Source organism: Felis catus, chromosome E1 (genome assembly GCF_018350175.1).
Source record: "Felis catus isolate Fca126 chromosome E1, F.catus_Fca126_mat1.0, whole genome shotgun sequence".
Taxonomy (NCBI): Eukaryota; Metazoa; Chordata; class Mammalia; order Carnivora; family Felidae; genus Felis; species Felis catus.
The window spans coordinates 19,054,817-19,062,683 of record NC_058381.1 but is presented as its reverse complement, the minus strand read 5'-3'; positions in this window follow the sequence as shown (position 1 = coordinate 19,062,683).

The following is a 7,867-nucleotide window of genomic DNA, read 5'->3' as shown; positions in this document are numbered from 1 at the left end:
CACACGCTTTCAGCTGTATGTGTGCATACTTGCATGAGTGTGTGTGTGTGTGTGTGTGTGTGTAACACGGCATCATGAAGTGAAATGTATTCCTTCTCGTCGTCATAAATTTCGAAAGCCTCTGCTCTAGCCCCATAGGTGCTCAAACTATGTATGTTTAATGACCAAAGGAGCAAATGAATGGACTGGCCATGGCTTGGGAAGGTCTCCCAATCTGCTGGATTTCTCAGATTCATAGCATTTCCAGTGCCTGCAGTGGCAGCTGCAGGAAGGGGCTGGAACACTTTTCGTGGCCTCCTTTCAGTTGAGACTCCCAGCTGGCAGATGCTCTCAGTCAGGTCGCTGTTTCGCCAAGTGTACATCTGATGCAAAAAATCCCTGGGATTTCTCCGTGTGGAGAACTGTGAGGGAAGGCTGGGAAGCGCTACGTCAAGGAAAGGTAAATGCAAATTTATTGCAGGACTTCTCAGAGCCTTTAATATGCTAAGGGATGTTCTGAGTCTCCATGAGGGAGACCGTGCTGGCATCATTCTCCGAGTTGATTTGAATACAAAATCTTTCCTCAATCGTGATAGCCAAAAGGTAGAAATAACTCAAATGTCCATCAACGGGTGAATACACAATCAAAATGTGGCACATCCACACAATGGGTTCTTATTCAGCCATAAAAAGGAATGACACATTTATCCACATGGCTCAACTTTGCAAACACTATGCTGTGAGGAAGCCAGACACGAAGACAGCACACATTTCACGAATCTACGTATATGAAATGCCCAGAATAGGCAAATCTATAGGGACAGAAAGTAGAATCGCGGTTGCCTAGGGCTAAGAGAAGTAGGGAACTAGAGCCAAAGGGCTCAGCCTTTCTTCCAGACGTGACGAAAATGTTCCAGAATCAGTTGTGATGGTTACACAACTCTCTGCACACACTAAAAGCCATTGAATTGTACAGTGCACTTTACGCATGTGGATGGTACGATATAGAAGTGTTACCTCAATAAAGCTATTACCACAAACAAAGCACAAAAGTCTTTCCTCGAGTTGCTTTTTGAAAAACTAGTGTTCTAAGGAACTTACTTGGGAAACAAAGATCTAAGCCAGGCCCACTGGGTCCCCCTGGTGGACTGGAGGACAAAGTTCACTTGCGATTCTTCAACTTTTCCCCACTTGAGGAAGTCAATGTGATTTTCTTTGCCGAGAGAGAGCCAGGGTCAGAGTGATGCCCTGCACAGTTATGTTCCCTCCTAGTGGCACAGGGACAGACTCAGTGCCCCAGGTAACAGGCCCTGGGGTGCTCGGTTACCAGCTTTGCTTGGGAGCCAGCTGTCAGTGCTGCGCTGGTCCCATGGGCACCCTCTGTCCTGGCAGGGGAGCCAGCCCAAAATAGCACAGGCTGGGACGCCAGTTGGGAAAGCAGATGGGACAGTCTGGGGCTTGGGAAGGAGCAGATAAGGGTTTCGCTCCCAGTTCTGCCGCCTTCCTGTGCGACCTTGGGTGCGGCGTTCTGTCTGGGCTTCCGCTTTCCCACTTTGGGAAAGGAGAAATCAAGTTCTGCTCTTCTCCCCCAACAAGACTTCTGGAAGAATCCAGGCTGCAAGGGACTTGGACGCTTGAATCTGCCGTCTACTCTCCCCGCCAGGCCGACCTGTTAGAAGCCTCCCAGTGCCAAGGGGCTCACCGCCTCCCATTTCATTGCTCAATAGCTCTGGCTGTGGCTGGCAGAAGCCCTTCCTCATATTGGACTGACTTCTGCCAACTCCTTCCGCTAGCCTTCGTTCTCTCCCGAGGGCATCATGGAATGTGACTAATGCCTCTGCTACCTTGCCCTGCAGAGCCCGCCTCATTGGGCCCTCTGACCTCCCCGGGTGCCAGGAGGCCACTCCCCACCCAGAGCAAGCTTGCACATCCCTGCCTGACACGGGTCCGATATCCCGCACCATTGGATCCCCAGCCTCCCAGCCTGCCCCTCACCTCCCTGGCCTGGGCCATCTGTCCCAGCCTCCGGTCACTTGTCAGACCTGCTGCTGAGTGACCCCTTCGGCTGCTCCACTTCCCAGATGCAACTTCTCCTGGCTGCTCTGTGAACCCTCTTCTGACCTCTACAAGAACCCCTTCAGCACCCAGCTGGCCCCCAGGGGCCCCTTCCCACCCCACTGAGCCCGGGGCTGGGTGTTCGGCCTCTGCGGAAGGAGTCGGACACACTGGACAGCCCACTGGGTCTTTGGAGATGGTGACTGTGCCCGTCTGTGAAGCCCAAGTCCATCTGTCTCTTCCAAAGTGGCCACCCTCTCCAGGAGCGCGGCCACCTTGAGCTGACCACACACCTCCAGCACAGCCTGATCAGGTCGGCTTGACCACGGCAGGGCCAGGCAGAGCAGAGGAGTACTGCCTGCCTCTCCTTCTAGAAGCCACTTTCTGTTAGTGTCCAGAAGTCTAAGGTCACAGGGAAGTCCCTTGGCATCTAGGAATGCCATCCTCCTTGTTTGCCTCCTTCTATGCCCTCACTGGGCGTGAAGGGCCATCAGAGGAAGCCCCCAGGATGATGCTCCCTCCCTTGCTGTGTGTCCTCCCCTCGATCTCTCTGGGATGAGAAGTTGGGCTCTACCACTGGCAAGCCTGACTCTTCAGGGCAGCTGGTCCGAGGCCATCCTCGCCCCTGAATCGGACGCCCTGCTGCATTGGGGGTCCCAGCCCACCACGGTCCCTTGCGTGGCCGACCGGAAGCAGCCCCGTCCCGCACACGGCCGTCGTCTCAGTGAGTCACTGCACCGCGACGTGTTTATTAGGATGGTGGGGGCTCATTTTGCCAACTTTGGAACCACGGGAGCCGGCTAAGTTTAGAACAAGCCTTGAGCGTGAGGACGCCGTGTTCCTTCTCCTTCTGGCAAAACACGAGACTTGAGCTATTCTTTTTATCTTTCTTCTCCCAGACAAGTCCTAAGCTTTATTTACCACTACATCTGTCTTCTCCCAACACAAACTCCTCTGTAATTAAGGGGGAATACACCCCCAATCAGCCTAAGGTTGAAAAACACCAGCTCATTGGAACTATAACAAAGTCCTTGAAACTATAACAAAGGCTCTGAAAAATAGGATGCTTTCCTACTTAAAGCAGATGTACTTCATCTAGTTCCTGTGGATGGGCTCCACGAGATGCAGGAACCCCCCAAATTCTTACGTGAATGTGCTTTTACCTGGGCAAAGAGCCCATAGCGTTTCTCAGATTCGCAGAGGGGTTCATGGCTCCTGCTCAAAATTACAGATTTAGTAAAAGATGGCCACCTTGCACCTGTATTGCACTGTAGGGTCCTCCCCCCACTTTGGGGTGTCCATGATTAGATATGAGATGTCTTCTCGGGATCTGCACTGGGAGCGAAAGCCTGGAGCCCGAGTCAGGTTGGACATGCTGAAATAGGACTATTGGGAGGACAATCCTGGGTCCGGTGGAGGTGGAGAGAAGCGTGGAGCCTTCCATCTGGAGGGTATTGGTGTCATCGGTGGAACCTGGGGAGTAGGTCAGGTGGGTCAGGGTGAGTGATTCAGGATGAAGAGGGTGATAAGAGGAGGTAACAAGAGGCCAGCTGGGAGGTGCTACCAGCTAAATCAGACACCGAGATGGGTCCAATATCAGCATTGGAAGGGCCAAGCGGCGTTGGTCTGTCCACTCACTTTCATTTACTCCGCTCACAGTGATTTGCCATTTTCCATCCCGGGGAACTTGCACTTTAGACTTCATGGCACACATTTATTCTCCTGTGCGTTGCCTTAAATCAGATGAGCACCTTCGTGGGCGCCTGGGTGGCTCAGTCGGTTGAGCGTCTGACTTCGGCACAAGTCACGATCTCGCGGTTTGTGAGTTCGAGCCCCGCGTCGGCCTCTGTGCTGACAGCTCGGAGCTTGGAGCCTGCTTTGGATTCTGTGTCTCCCTCTTCGTCCCTCCCCGCCCCCCCAAAAGTAAGTAAACATTGAAAGAAAAAAAATTTTTTTAATTTTTTTCAACGTTTTTTATTTATTTTTGGGACAGAGAGAGACAGAGCATGAACGGGGGAGGGGCAGAGAGAGAGGGAGACACAGAATCAGAAACAGGCTCCAGGCTCTGAGCCATCAGCCCAGAGCCCGACGCGGGGCTCGAACTCACGCACCGCGAGATCGTGACCTGGCTGAAGTCGGACGCTTAACCGACTGCGCCACCCAGGCGCCCCAGAAAATATTTTTAAATAAATAAATACATTTAAAAAAAGATGAGCACCTTCCTCTGATCTAATTCCACTGCCCTAAACTCATAGGTCCCGCACACGTGGAGTACGTGGCCTTGACATGAAATTGCATGTGAATGTAATTTCCTATGTGATTGGAAAGGTATGTGTGCTGTCAAAGGAAAACAAGTGATGTGTTCAGATGTCAAATGCGTGGGACCCTTAGCTTATCTACACCCTCACTACATCGTCAACATGCCTCCCTCCTCCCCAGCAAAGTTCATGGAGAGTTATATGTATCCAGGGCGGGAAAGGGAGCAGGGAGAGTCTTCTGGGCTAGTATCTGTTAGTGGTCAGCATATTAGTCCCCTGTTCACACCTCTGTTTCCCATTGCATAGTCAGGCCCTTCAAATGCATCACACATTGAATTACTTGCCATGACTATTCAGTCTCCTTCAATCCGGAAGAGTTCTTTAGCCTTCCCTCGACTATCACAACCTTGATCCCTTTGAGATTACTGGCCGCTTGTTTTGTAGAATGTTCCTCAATTAGGGCTTGCCTGATGTTTCTTTATGTTTGGATTAGATTAGGCATCTTTGGTGGGAAAATTCCAGAAGAGCAGCTGTAGTCTTTTTTTTTTTTTTTTTAATATTTTAATTTATTTTTAAGTAATCTCTACACCTAGGGTGGGGCTCGAACTCACAACCCTGAGATCAAGAGTCGCATCCTCTACTGGCTGAGCCAGCCAGGCGCCCCCAGCTGTTTTCCTTTTGTGGCATCCTCCCAGGTGGTACAATTTTGATTTGTCCTGTGACTGGTGATGTTCATTGTCACTCGATTAAGGTGGTGTCGGCCAGGATTGTCCACTGGGAAGTTACACTTTCTTTCTTTGTAACTAACAAGTATTTTTGTGACAATGTAAATATCCCACCTCTCATTAAGCACGAAATCACTAAGCCTTAAATCAAGTTGTTTACTTATCTGTTTATGTCGGCATGGACTCATTGCTTCTTATTTTCTCCAATGGGTTATAATCTCTTATTCTCATCATTTATTCTGATGCTCAAAATTTCCCCATTTTTGGCTTGTGAGAGCTCCTTCTAGCCTGTGTCTGTGGTCTTTCGACAAGCCCCCATCATTCTTTTTTTTTTTTTTTTAATTTTTTTAACGTTTATTTATTTTTGAGACAGAGGGAGACAGAGCATGAATGGGGGAGGGTCAGAGAGAGAGGGAGACACAGAATCTGAAACAGGCTCCAGGCTCTGAGCAGTCAGCACAGAGCCTGACGCGGGGCTTGAACTCACAGACCGTGAGATCATGACCTGAGCTGAAGTCGGAAGCTTACCCGACTGAGCCACCCAGGGGCCCCGCCCCCATCATTCTTTAAGTGCCTCCTCGCCTTCTGGTTTAAGAAGATATTTTCGGTTCCTCATGTACTTTCCCAGGCTCAGCCTTGGGACCAGCCATTTCTCTATGGAATTCTAAGTCCATTTTGTGCAGAGTGCATTTATAAACCAAGCTCTGTGCCCTCGGTGTGTTCACTGTGGTTGGGGGACACACACACATCCTCTCCATATTGAACACCATGAGTTTATACCTTTTGAAAGTTTTATCGTGGACTCAGAAACAGAGTCTCTCTCTGGAATGGCAGCTTTTCAGACCCTGTAAACCTGGAGCCACTGGGAGCCATTTTTCTACTACTGAGTAAGATCCTGTTGGGGCATGGAGTCAAGCAGAGGCAAGGTGACGTGAGAGGGGAGACATATAGGGTCCCGTGACACCATCAGATCTAGCCATGCCTAAATCCCTTGAATTTCTTGGTGACATGAGCCGATATGTTTCTTTTTTGTCTAAGGGTAATGGGAATCAGGTCCCCCGCAACCGAAGGAGTCCTGATCAATATGCTAAATAGCTTATGATCGACTCATCTGTGGTTTTATGTTATGGGATCTAGGCTCCAGCTTTCAAGGCTTGTTTGCCTGCAGTATTAAGGAGAAAGGGGCGTGATCTCTGCCTGGTTCCCATCCATCAATGCCGGAGGCTGTGACTGCACCGACACCTGGCCCCCTAGGGTCACTTTCTCCTTCACGCGGACTTCTCTCACTTGGCTGCTAGCGTCCCTGGAAATGGTGCTGTGCTGTCCCACAGGCCTCAAGAAGGAGGCAGTGTGGGGAAGGCCATCAGCTCCCCTGGGGGTCTGTTCCAACCATGGACACTGGTTGCCTTTACTGTCCCACAGCAACCACTAGGCTGGTCAACTCAGCATTACTGAGGCTTGTCAAGAGTGGGAGGGAACTGCAGGTTGGAGAAACATACTTAAACCCTGACGCTGACAATGACCCCTCCAGGGGGAGCCTCGCCAGAGTCCCAGCCCCAGCCCTGCTGTTAGCCTCTGTCATCCTCTTGGGCATCTGCCCTTTTCCCTCCTCCCCAGATAGAGACGTAGAACCTCTAACCTCTCTCTGCTCCGGATCTACATTATCTACCCATAGATGTGCCCTTGTCTAGGATGGCAAGTGGAGGGGCTGCCTGGCTGCTTGAAGAAACAAAACTCGGGGGCACCTGGGTGACTCAGTTGGTTAAGCGTCTGACTTTGGCTCAGGTCATGATCTCGCGGTTCGTGGGTTCGAGCCCCGTGTCAGGCTCTGTGCTGACAGCTCAGAGCCTGGAGCCTGATTCAGATTCTGTGTCTCCCTTTCTCTCTGCCCCTCCTCTGCTAATGCTCTGTCTCTCAAAAATGAATAAACATTAAAAAAAGAAGAAGAAGAAGAAGAAGAAAAGAAACAAAGCTCTACTCCTCCCATGATAAGGTAGGGGAATCCAGGTGTCTGTAACCATATGTGACCAAAGCCTGAAGGCTCCTTTTTTCTGGAATGGTATGAGAAAGGCTCAGTACGATAGGCTAGGGGGTACTCAGCGCTCCCCACCCAGTCCTGAAGGTTTTGTCACCAACAGGAAATGAAGATAGGCCTCAGCCTCCTACCTGCAGATATGGGCCTGATCCCTGGGGACTCTCCTAGACAGTAAACACACACAAACACACATTGTTTGCACCACATGCATGCCACGCCCACACGCTTACACACTCACACACGCATATACGCTGTAGATTCTTCTCCCCCAAAACAAACAATTTTCGGGGCGCCTGGGTGGCTCAGTCGGTTAAGCATCCAACTTGGGCTCAGGTCATGATCCCACAGTTTGTGAGTTCAAGCCCTGCATCAGGCTCTGCACTGACAGTGTGGAGCCTGCTTGGGATTCTTTCTTTCCGCCTCTCTGCCCCTCCCCCACTCATGCGCGTGCTCTCTCTCTAAAAAATAAATAAACATTTAAAACAAACAAACAATTTTCAAAGCAGTCCAGTCCAGGTCTATATACCAAGCAGGGTGGGGGATCTGGTTCCTAAAGATAACACCATTCTCTGTACATTCAAGGCAGTCTTTTATGGCCGTCCTGGTCCACTCTGAGAATTAACTGGGAAATATGTTTCATTCATTCGTAAATATTTCCTATTTGAGTGAGTGATGTGCATTGAGTCTTAAGCATAGAATCCCTACCTTCAGTTTAGTAGCTTGCAATTTTTTTTTTTTCAACGTTTATTTATTTTTGGGACAGAGAGAGACAGAGCATGAACGGGGGAGGGGCAGAGAGAGAGGGAGACACAGAA